Here is a 12069-nt window from a genome sequence, read left to right on the forward strand (position 1 = left end):
CTACAGTGTTTAAACAACTTTTTTAACATACAGATGTAAAGGTGGTGTAGTGCCACTGGGCCCATTTATAAACCGTTTTATGGGATGGTTTATGTTTTACCCGCCAATTTGCATATTTGAATACTTTTGGATGATAAGCGTTACGGAAGACACCTTTAAAAATTAAGCCCGAGTATGGGTATAGTGGCGCTACTAGGAATGGTGGCGGTTTCTCTTAGATTTTGTACGGTTAAGCAATGGCGGGGGTGGGGGTGGGGGAGGTGGGTATGTTGGTGACTAAAACACAGACCTTAGTAACGTGCAGATGTCTAGCTACTAAAGGTGATGTAGTACCACTGGGACCATTTATAAAGCGCCCTATGGCATAGTATATGTTTTAGCCACAAATTTGCATGTTTTAATACGTTTTGCTGAAGAGTGTTTCGGGAGATATCTGTTGAAATTAAGCCTCTGTATGGCTATAGTGGCGCCTCCTGGTTTGCTGGGGCTCTTTGTTTTATTGCGTAAAGTTAAGCAAGGGCAGGTGTGGAGGTGGTGTAGTGCTACTGGGACAATTTATGAACCGCCTTATGGTATGGTGTATGTTTTACTTGGAATATTGCAGGTTTTAATACCTTTTGCTGATGAGCGTTCCGGCAGACACCTGTTGAAATTAAGGCTATGTATGGCTATAGTGGCGCTAACAGGAGTGCTGTGGCTTTTGATTTCGTAAGGTTAAGCAAGGGAAGGGGTGGGAGAGGTGGGTATGTTGCTGATTATAACAAGGACATTTGTAACGTGCACATGTGTAGCTAGTAAAGGTGATGTAGTGCCACTGGGTCAATTTATAAAGCGCTCTATGGCATGGTATATGTTTTATCCGGAAATGTTCATGTTTTAATACCTTTTGTTGCTGGGCGTTCCGGCAGAGACTTGTTCAAATTAAGTCCCTGTATTGCTATAGTGGCTCTACCAGGTTTGCTGAGGTCTTTCTTTGATTTCGTAAGGTTAAGCAAGAATGGGGATGAGGGTAGTGTAGTGGCACTGGTCCCATTTATGAAGCGGTTTATGGTATGGTATACGTTTTTCTTGCAAATTTGCATGTTTTAATACCTTTTGGTGATGAGTGTTCCACCAGACAGCTACGCAAATCACACACCATTTCTGTGGATAACAAATCTTCGTGCTGATAGACACTCTTGCACTGTGGTAGAAGACTGCCAGCGTTGATGGCAAATTATGAAACTTGGTGCCATTTTACATTTAAATGGAAGTTTGGACCATTTCTTTGTTACTATGGTGCAGTAAGGACTTTAAGTGGGAAAAAAACTGGGGATGCTCTAAAAGGGGCGGGGCAAACCTGTTAAAGGGGTGTGGGCTATCCACGTAGGGGCATGGGCTACATGAAGATAACTAGCATTGTGTGCTTAAGAAAATCCCCTCAAATTATCCTACGTTCGGGATACACGCTCTTTAAAGGATTGCCCTTCTTCCTACAACGTGGTTCACGTAGCATGAAGTCTCCACTTCTCAGTAGTGAGCAAAATGAGCATGCACACATCGATGTGCATGGTCTGACTGCAGTCCAATAAAAAAAAAAGAAAACTTGACTACCTTTGCAAGGGCCGAAAATAGAGCCCGATAGAGACGATAGAGAACCGTTTCGAGTTTTTCTGAAAATAACTGCCGGTGCCCAGAGCCGGCCCACTTAAAGCCCTGCATCCATTTATCCTAAGCACTGCGCCATCCAACCATCTTTCAATTCATTTAGACATTCCTACCTACATACATACATACATCTGTCCCTGCAGTTATTCTAAGTATCTATCAGCCCACTCGCCTATGGTAAGCACTGTGTCATCCATCCAGTTATACGCCCATATATTCATACATACATCTGTCCCAGAACCAATCCTACGCATCTATCAGCCCACCCGTGTATCCTCAGTACTGGTCCATGCATCCATTTATCCTTCCATTCATCCATATATCCATTCATCCATCCATCTAGCTATCCATTCATCCATCAGGCCATCCATCCAGTCGCCCTTTATTCAACTATCCGTCCTTATTTTTGTGTACTCTCCGCCGCCGAACCTAAATACTGCGTAATATGCTCATCCACCCAGCCTCTTAAGGGGCCGAAAAGGCTGGCGATAATCATTGAGGCAGATGAAGTTTCTGATAAAGAACAAGAAAGCTTTGAGTTGCTCTTTTTGGGGACCAGAGTTCACCACCCTTCTCTGGTGGTGTTTTAAACAAAGGTTGATGTAGGGAAAGAAATGTAAAGCAGCTTTTCAGTGTAAGACGCTAATTTAGAAAGATAACGGGGCATATTATCAAGAACGGCGTTAAAAATATTACCGCTTTAGCGGCAGGAAACTGCTGCTAAAGCGGCGATAATGGGCTTGATAATATGCCCTTGTCAATTCCCATAGCCGGCCAGGTTGTAGTGTGCAGCTGGGCTTCTGTGGGAATTCACAAGGGCATATTATCAAGCTCATTATCGCCACTTTAGCTGCAGTTTCCTGCCGCTAAAGCGGCGATAGGTGTAACGCCGTTCTTGATAATATGCCCCTAAGTGAGCCAGGCAAAGCGTGTGTTTTCGTAGCACTACAACAACACCCTGTGAAAGGTGAGAGCAGGGTTGTGTTGGAGTTGGCTGCGTACGGTCATCTCCACAGGCGCAACCAGAGCGAAGTTTCGGGGGAGGCTAGTTCTTTCAGCAATAGGCTGAGTGGGGATGTAGGGGCTCTAAAAAGGGGTGGAAAAAAACAGAGCATCATTTAAAAGTAAATGGACTTTTGAAGAACTGTGAAGTACTCGGTGTGGCTCTGTGTGTGCTATTGGGAAGCTGTCTCAGGGAGACCGGGGCAATGGGTGTTGTGCGCCTGGTGGTCTCTCTGCTAATCACGCCACGATGATGTTGCTCCTGCGCTGCAAAAAGAAAAGGGAAATCGCGACTCACCTGGCATGATGTCTCCACTCTTTAGTAGTGAGCAATGTGAATGGTCTCACTGTCTCACTACAGTCCAATAAAAATAAAAAAACAACGGACTACCTTTGCGAGGCCCGAAAATAGAGCCCCATAGAGATCCGTTTCGAGGCCCCCCAAAAATAAACTGCCGGTGCTCAGACTCCCTCCCCTCCAATTAAAGCTTTGGGTGCAGTGTTATGTTTGCAAATTTGTAGATAAAATTGTGGCGTTTGGTTGATAATATCATCCTAAGTATATAGATTGCAATTTTTAAAAATATTATCTATAAAGTTGTCTGCGGTGGGTTGCAGAGGGAGTGTGTGGGGTGGTGGGGTGCGGTGGAGAGGGAAAAAGTATGAGGTAGTGCAGTCACATGTAAATTGTAAAGGTGTATGTAAATAATTAAATAAATACTTGCTGTATGTTCTATGGCAGTAGTTCCCAAACTTTTGACTCCTGAGGACCCCCATTGTGTTACCACTGGAAGCCGGGGACCCCCAAGCAATTTGTATGATTTAAATTTCAAACATTAAAACAGTAATTAGAAAAAAAATAAACACACGTGCACACAAAGCAAATACTCAAATTACTAAGGATTTTAGGGGCATATTTACAAGCCCCTATCGCCATGGGAACGTCACTTTATGCGACAATCCCGTGGCGATAGGGGCTTCGCCTTATTTACAAGGCAGTGTTAAGCCACTTAACATGGCTTAACACTGCTTTGTAAATAAGGCCTCGTTTCACGCAATGCTTAGCGTGAAAGGGGTGGGCAGTGGGTGTTGCAGTGGGTGTCCCAGCGCAACACCCATTGATTTTGAGGCTACCCCCTATTTACAAGCGCAGCGTAAATAGGACGCAGTGCCAAAATTAAAACCAGGGAAAACCAGGTCTTAACTTGGCTAAACAAGGAGAATTGCTTTACTCCTCCTCGTTTTTGCTTTTTCCATGTGTGCTGCCTTGTGCAGCACATATGGAAAAAGCAAAACGCGTTGGATTGCTTATGTTCAGGAATGTGACCCTTCTTGCACACAAACAATCTTTTAAAAATATAGCAGTTTGTAACTTTCATGTGTGCTACTTTAAGCAGCATACATAGAAGTGAAAAAACTGCATTTCAAGATTGTTTATGTGCAGGAAGGGGGACCTTCCTGTACATAAACAATCTTCCCCTGCACGCACACAAAGGGTGCCTGCGTTGCCGATACACTGCTAAGTGTAGCACCAGCACGGGAGGAAACGCAGGGCTGTACCATATTCTTGTAAATATGGTGCAGTCCTGCGTTTCTGAAGTGGCGGAGCATGTCGTTAAGCCTAGGAGGCTAACGACATGCTCCGCCACTTCTCTTGAAATAACCCCCTTAGTATTTTCTATTGAAAGAATTTGCACAAAAAAAAAAAAGAAATTAATGGGAAGGTTGGTGCTGCATTACTGTGACTAACTTTTAAATGGTTGGTTTTATTTTGCAGTACGAGGCTCCTCATCCTGCCAGGGCCAGACTGGAAACCCAAAGCAGCCCTGGCAATTGTTTTCAGACCAGTCCCCATACGGTGCACACCAAGTGCAGTGAGTGAGCCTGACTACTACAAAGGGGGCTTTAGGAGGCTCTCCTCCTAAGAAATTTAGGAAACAATGGTGCAGTCTAAAACACATTTATCATTATATATTGAAATGTATAAGCTTTTAACAAATAGTAAATGAAGTCCTTACTATGCACCAGGATACGACAATCTTTGTTGGGGTTCTTCAATGGTTCCCTTATTATCACCCTCCAACAGTACCTCTCATCTCTCCATAGCCCCGGTTGTCACATATATTTCATTTGTTTTATAGCATCTCTCGTACAATTGTAGGATATCAGAGCACTTTACATCACACACATATAGAGACAATGAATCATATGTGTAAATCAGTGTAAACAAAATGTTACATAAGGCAAAGGGGATTACAAGGTGCAGGATTCACGTGTCATTCATACAGGTAGGCATTTTTAAAAAGTGCTTGGTCTGGAGAAGCACAAACTTTGGATTCAGAACATAACACATTGGTTAGCATGGCTCTTCGACAGACCCCCTCCTTGATGGACTGGAACCTGCGAACCCGCCCCACACACCCCAGCGTATTGAAACCCTTACGGGTGAGTAGTCACGCTTAAAAAACACCTGATTGATTGATTGATTGATTAGCATTGACTTAACAATATAAATGTATTTCCACCCAAATAAATCTTTTTAGCATCATCAGGATAATGAAAGACTGTGAAAAAACATAAGATACTAACTTGTACCATGCAGTTTGCAAGCAGCTCTTTGATGAAAGTTTACAGGTCACTGTGCTAGATTATGGTTGTCACGTATGAACTGCACAGTAACAAAAGAATCTCTGTGACAAAAGCAGTAAGCCACTCACCTATGCACATAAAATACTGTTTTTTAAAATGCATGGTACACGTTCTTTGCAATGGGCATATTAACGCTCGGTGCTACATTAGATAACTCAAAGCTGTCACTGGACCAATCTCTCATCTCTCTCCAGCAGGTACATTAATCACTGCTATTATCTGGACACGTTTATTGTTGCTTGAAAACTGCTAATTATAGAAGTAACTTTGCAGTGCTTTTAAAACTGCTGCCTGCGGACCCCCTAGAAATGTGTCACGGACCCCTGGGGGTCCGCGGACCACAGTTTGGGAAACACTGTTCTATGGCACTACCCGTCATCCTACTGCTCCCCTGTTGTGCTCCATCACGTTGCAGCACTGCCTCTGGAAGGCGTCAGTAGAATTTATGTAATTGTATGTTATTATTGTAATATATTTAACTGATGTAAAAAATAATTGAATCTATTTTTTATTTTTTTTCAGAAAATGATTTTGTTTGGATAAAAATTTGAAAATGCCGAGAAGAACTGAGAAAAAAAGACAAGAAAAGAAGCATTTATATTTGCAGAAAAGAAAATATTTTGAATTACAAAAAAATGAGAGCACTACACAAACAGTTTCTTCTGGTAAAAACACTAGACAATTTCTGAAAAAAATATTACGAACATTTAATGAAAATAACATCACACAAAGGAAAAAGAAGATTTTTTCAAGTAAGGAGAAGGAGACTTCAATTTCAAATACAAGGTAAAGAAAACATGATAAAGAAACAGTATCTGGGGGGCGGAGCTTGCCGCGCTAAGGAAATGGCCGCGCACTGAGCGGGCTCTCCCGGTCGCGCTGACGATCCTGCAATTATCCTGCAAAACAGAAGATACAAGGTCAATAACCTCCCTGTGAAGCGCCGTGGACAAAATTTAAGGACTTTTGAAAGCGAGCTTGGTCGGGGCGGAAAGGTGAAGGAACCGGCGGCCTGCTGACGCTGCTCCGAATACCGCCCCTGACGGGCCGCGCTTGTTACGTGAGCCCGGGGAGGCGCGGCCAGGACTGGCCCCGCAACACAGGGAAAGCAAAGGGCAAAAAGAGGCAAGTGGTCAGCGGCAGACAACCACATCACCCTGCCGTGTGGCGCCTGCGGAGATGGCGGGACCGTGAGCGTTACACGGTGAAAACACACTGGAGCCTCGAAGCAGCAGTGGGGATAGGCGGACCTCAGCGCTACATCGACACAGAAGACACGGTAGGAGAACCTCTGCGGTGGCGCAGATCGAAGGCGCGTCTTCCGGCCCTGAGTGACTCTGCCTGGAGCGCGCGGTGACCGCGAGGGACGAAAAGTTGGGGCAGGAAACGACACGGGAGGCACACTGCGGCCACCCCCACATCCTGAAGTGCCCTGAGTATGCTACTGAGTGTAAGCGGAGGTGCTGGGGGCTAAATGATGACAAAATAACACCTGCGCACAGTGACGAGTGGGCGCCCAAAATTCCATGATGCGGTGCTGAGGTTAATGCATATCTGCACTGGTGCTCAACAGAACCACTGAGGGGGACCTTGTGAGTGGCAAATACACAGAAAGTAGCACACATATCAAATGGATTACGCCGGGCTGCTGCTGAAATAGGAGGTGAAGGAGCACAGGGGTGCAGGGGGACTCCATCTAGCGCCCGCGGCACGAGACCGATGCAGTGCGTGGGCCTCTGGGATGTGTGATGCGAATGGTACCCTTGCGACAGTGTAAGCTCCCACAAATGTTGCTAGGCGTCACATTAATGGAGGCCACCCTATGTTGGCAGCAACACACACTAGCGGCGGCGGACATATCCTAATAGACATGACTGAGCGTGCAGCGTTTTGGCGGCCCGAGTATCTCGAATAAAACGGATTGAGCAGCATATCTAAATCGCATAGTAGGTCTCAAGTCTGGGTGGTGCTGACTGCCGTGCGGAGGAGGATTCGCCCTTGAATCGTACAGGGGTAAGAATGCCCTGCTTAGCATGCTGAGACCTCACACTGGTAAATTGCAACTATCCTGGGCCTGAAATACTGTACATTAACCACTCCTTGGCTATGCTGCACCACCTGGGGAACTGAGATGGGGAAGCAAGATAGAAACCAACCCAAGCTACAATTAGATCAACGCCGTAAAACTGGAGATGTTAGTGGCGAGCAGCATGACTCGAACCCTGCTGGCGCCGCAGCGAGGGGCTCAGAATCCACAGTGGACTTTCAAGCAATGTTTACCTCCATACAAGCAACTCTGACAAACATTGATGGGAAGATCGACTCCTTAACCTATCGGGTAGACCGGATGTTAGAAAGACTTGACAAACACTCGGAGCGCTTAGATGAGGCAGAACGGCGCATATCGGAAGTGGAGGATGCGCACAACCACGCCGAGCAGCAACGAGCCAAGGCTGACAAGATTTTACAGTCACTTCAGATGAAGGCCGAGGACTTGGAGGCTTGCTTGCGTCGAAGTAACCTATGTATAATTGGAGTTGCAGAATCGGCGCCAACGGGAAACATGGAGAGGTACATGGAGACGCTCCTATCTACTCTTCTGGGCAGGGAGACCTTCTCTGAGGTGTTCATCTTAGAAAGAGCCCACAGAATCCTTGCACCTCCACCGGTGCCTGGTTCACGCCCCCGCCCTATAATAGCGAAATTGCTTAATCATAGAGATAGAGGTGCAGCACTCCGCAAAGCACGAGAGATAGGCACACTGAATTATGAAGGAATGAACATATCCATCTACCCGGATTTCACCTCGCAGGTACAAGAAGCCAGAAAGAAATTCCTGGAGGTGAAGAAACAATTAAGAGACATGAACATTCCCTATGCTATGCTGTATCCGGCGCGTCTCAAAATTACGGAAGATGGCAAAAGTGTACTATGCAATGACCCTAAGGAAGCATTCAAATACCTTCGGCTCAAGCACCCTCAGACCCAACGTCGTAAATCCTTGAAAGGAACCCACGCTGAAAATGATCAATCGTCGGACGTAGAATAATAATGTAGACCACATGAACAAGGTACTCCCCATCAGGGGGGGCACAGGAGGAACTAACAGTGAGCCCAGGTATCCCACAAGACAAAATGAGTTCCTCTGTGCACTAAAGGATATGTAAGTGGGAGGTCGGGCATTTACATGTAGAGACTGTAACGGTGTAATTTTAGCTCACACCTCTGTGGGATGATTACCTAAATAGCAGTATTCCATGCTTCTGCGGTATGCTGAGATGTACAATTACCAGCAGGGATGTGGCGCGACCCACTTATCCATTCATTGGATGGGGTAGATAGCGGGCGGCAGCCGTTCCCTCTGTGTTAAACACATTTTTGTTTGTTGTAAACTGTTTCCATTGGGGGGCAAATCGTAGGGTGGGAATGTTTGTAAGAGTTAGGGGTATATGTCTTCACCAAGGTTGGGTTGGTGAAGTGGGTGGGTGGGACGGGGAGAAAATCTGTTTTCATGTTGATCGTACTGGTACTAGGACATCACAAATGTACGCACATACACGCGTCAAACCCCAAGAGGATACACGCAGGCACGCGTTGCCACAGACCACCGAATGCATCGGTAAATCACCGACGACAAATGACAATGCCCAGCACAAGCACGAGGGATAGAATAACACCTCTGCGAATCATAACATGGAATATCAGGGGCCTAAACAACCCGAAAAAGACAAGGCAAGTGCTTGCTTATCTAGATAGACACCATGTCGACATTGCACTGCTTGAAGAAACACATCTCACTAAAAATAAGACGGATACATTTGGTAAAAAATGGGCAGACGTGGTGGTATCTGCGACCTACTCTTCCTATGCTAGGGGAGTAACCACACTTATACGTAAAGGGACACTTTTTATTATGCACCACTCAATAATTGATCCAAATGGAAGATATGTCAAAATCACAGGAGTTCTGAGAGGGACTAAAGTTGGAATCATTAATGTATATGGGCCAAACATTGATGACCCCACATTTTATACACAACTTTGGGTGCAAGTACATGCGTTGCCAGATATGGAACTGATATGGGGCGGGGATTTTAATGTTGTGCTGGATGCTAAATTGGATAGGTCCCAGAACACCACGGAGCGCCACATAAGGGCCGCTTCTACTATTCAAAAGGGCATGGAGGAATTTGGCATGATAGATATCTGGCGGGCCCGAAACCCGTTAACTCCACACAGCACCCACTCCTCCACAGCGAGCAATAGCTGGTGTAGATTGGACTATTGACTGATCACGAGACAATCGTCTACGTGGGCTGGAGATATTGCACATCTCCCAAAAACACTTTCTGACCACAAACCTGTCCTGCTAACGTTAACAATTCCTACTTACACCCCCCCACCATTTATATGGAGATTCAATGCACAGGCGCTCATTGACCCCCTATACAAAGACACAATACAAAAAGCGATCACAAACTATTTTACTGACAATGCACACTCAGTGGGCAGCGCGGGTACTATGTGGGAGGCCTTTAAGGCCACACTGAGAGGCATCTGCATAAGTACGACTGCGGGTATCCTGAAGGATATAAGGACGCAGCTGAAAAAGAGCGAAGATCGCATACAAGGACTAGAAACTGAATATGATCTTTCCCACAGCGCTGGCCCCCTCAGCGACATTCGGGAGGAAGAAAATAGATACAATACATTAGCGGAGGACGAAATAAAATATATCTTCCGGCGCTACGTGGCGCGCAGGCTGGGGGAGGGTGGTAGACCTGGAAGGACACTAGCTCATAAGGTATGTGTGGAGCGCAGGCAGCAAACGGTCACTCAGATAGAGGATGACAGGGGGTACAGGCATTATGACACTCAGGGAATACTTAGCTCTTTTGTGGACACATACCGGGCTTTTTATAAATCTCAGACCACGGCAAATACAGCTGATATTTTAGAATATATTTCAGACATTGCCCTAGTGTGGTTATCGGATACACATAGAGAATATCTTGCTAAACCCATTTCAGAGGAGGACGTGTTCTTGGCAAATCAATTCATTGCCAAATGGGAAATCACCTGGGCCTGACGGGTACATCGCGGTATTTTCAAAGCATTCCCGGACCTCTTAATTCCACCGCTGTTAGAGATGTATGATGAAGCATATCAAAACAAGATGCTTCCTCCCACGCTGCGGGAAGCAATTATAGTAGCTCTCCTGAAACCAGATAAAAATCCAGACAAGACAGAATCATACAGACCTCTATCGTTAATAAATACAGTCGCAAAAATACTAGCCACAATTATAGCCATGAGGCTAAAACCGCTAATGCCCAGAATAATTCTACCTGATCCGTCCGGGTTCATACCAGAGCGCTCCACAGCGCATAACCTCCGCACCATTTTTGCCCTACTACATCAGCTAAATCCGGAGATGCAGGCGGTGGCCGTACTCCTAGATGCGGCTAAGGCCTTCGACTCGGTCGAATGGTCGTATCTGTTTGCAATATTAAAAGCAATAGGATTGCCCCCTAGACTCATGGCCTTGATAGCCCTGCTCTATAATAATCCGACTGCGCGGGTCAAGGTCAATGGGCATATCTCGGATACACTAGATATACAGCGTGGTACTAGACAGGGCTGCCCGCTGTCCCCCATACTGTTTGCCATTACATTAGAGCCTTTGACCTGTAAACTACGGCAGAAATACGGCATGCAGCCCTACGATTTAGTCAGAGGCCCATCATTTTATCGTTATATGCAGATGATACGGTGCTATACTTGCGTGACCCGGAGGATACCCTCTCACAAATACTGCGGGAGTATATAAAATATGGTCGGGTCTCTGGATTATTAATAAACTGGAGCAAATCGGCAATAATCTCACTAACAGCTAACACTAAAGAGATACGAGTGGAATTCCCCCTGGTTTGGCATGATGACCCAATCAAATATCTTGGGATCTGGGTGCACCGTGATGCAGAATTAGTGCTGAGACACAATTATGGTATAACAATCGACCGCATAGAAACACAAATAACAAGATGGATCTCGCTCCCTCTATCCCTAGCGGATAGAATAGCATTAATAAAGATGATACTGCTGCCCAAGCTATTATATCTCTTCATTAATATACCGATAAAGCCACCTTCCCCCATATTTAGACGCATACGATCAAATTTCAGCAGACTGATATGGGCCGGAAAGCAGGCCCGCATTGGACTAAATATCATGTCTTTACCATATAAAGCAGGCGGCTTTGACGTCCCAGATATCTATCTATACTAGTTAAGCGCGCAAGCACAATACGCGCATTATTGGTATAATCCGGTGAGATACTTAGTGCACTTAGCGGTGGAAGAGGGCGTCGCTGACCCAATACCATTACCGAGCATAGTCACACACACTCGACAACACCTATCACAGCGCGAAATAAACACGGTGCGGATGACATCGGAAGTTTGGCGTAGTATAAGTCAGATGGTAGGCAAAATCCCGATATATGCCCCGGATCTGCCTTTGGCGTGTCACCCGGCGCTATCGGTAACACAGGAAAAGAATGGTATGAGGATCCTAGAGGAAATTGGGATTACACGGATGGGTGATTTGTATAAAGATGGACGCTTCATTTCCTTGGAGGACTTATCTTATGTTAGCAATCAAACATTACTATTCAGATTCACTTATCATAGATTGACAGCAGCTATAAAAGAACTATATCCTACATTTCCAAACGAACCCCCAACGCTGAAGTCACTGCAAATGGTAATA

The sequence above is a fragment of the Triturus cristatus genome, chromosome 8 (assembly GCF_964204655.1).
Source record: "Triturus cristatus chromosome 8, aTriCri1.1, whole genome shotgun sequence".
Taxonomy (NCBI): Eukaryota; Metazoa; Chordata; class Amphibia; order Caudata; family Salamandridae; genus Triturus; species Triturus cristatus.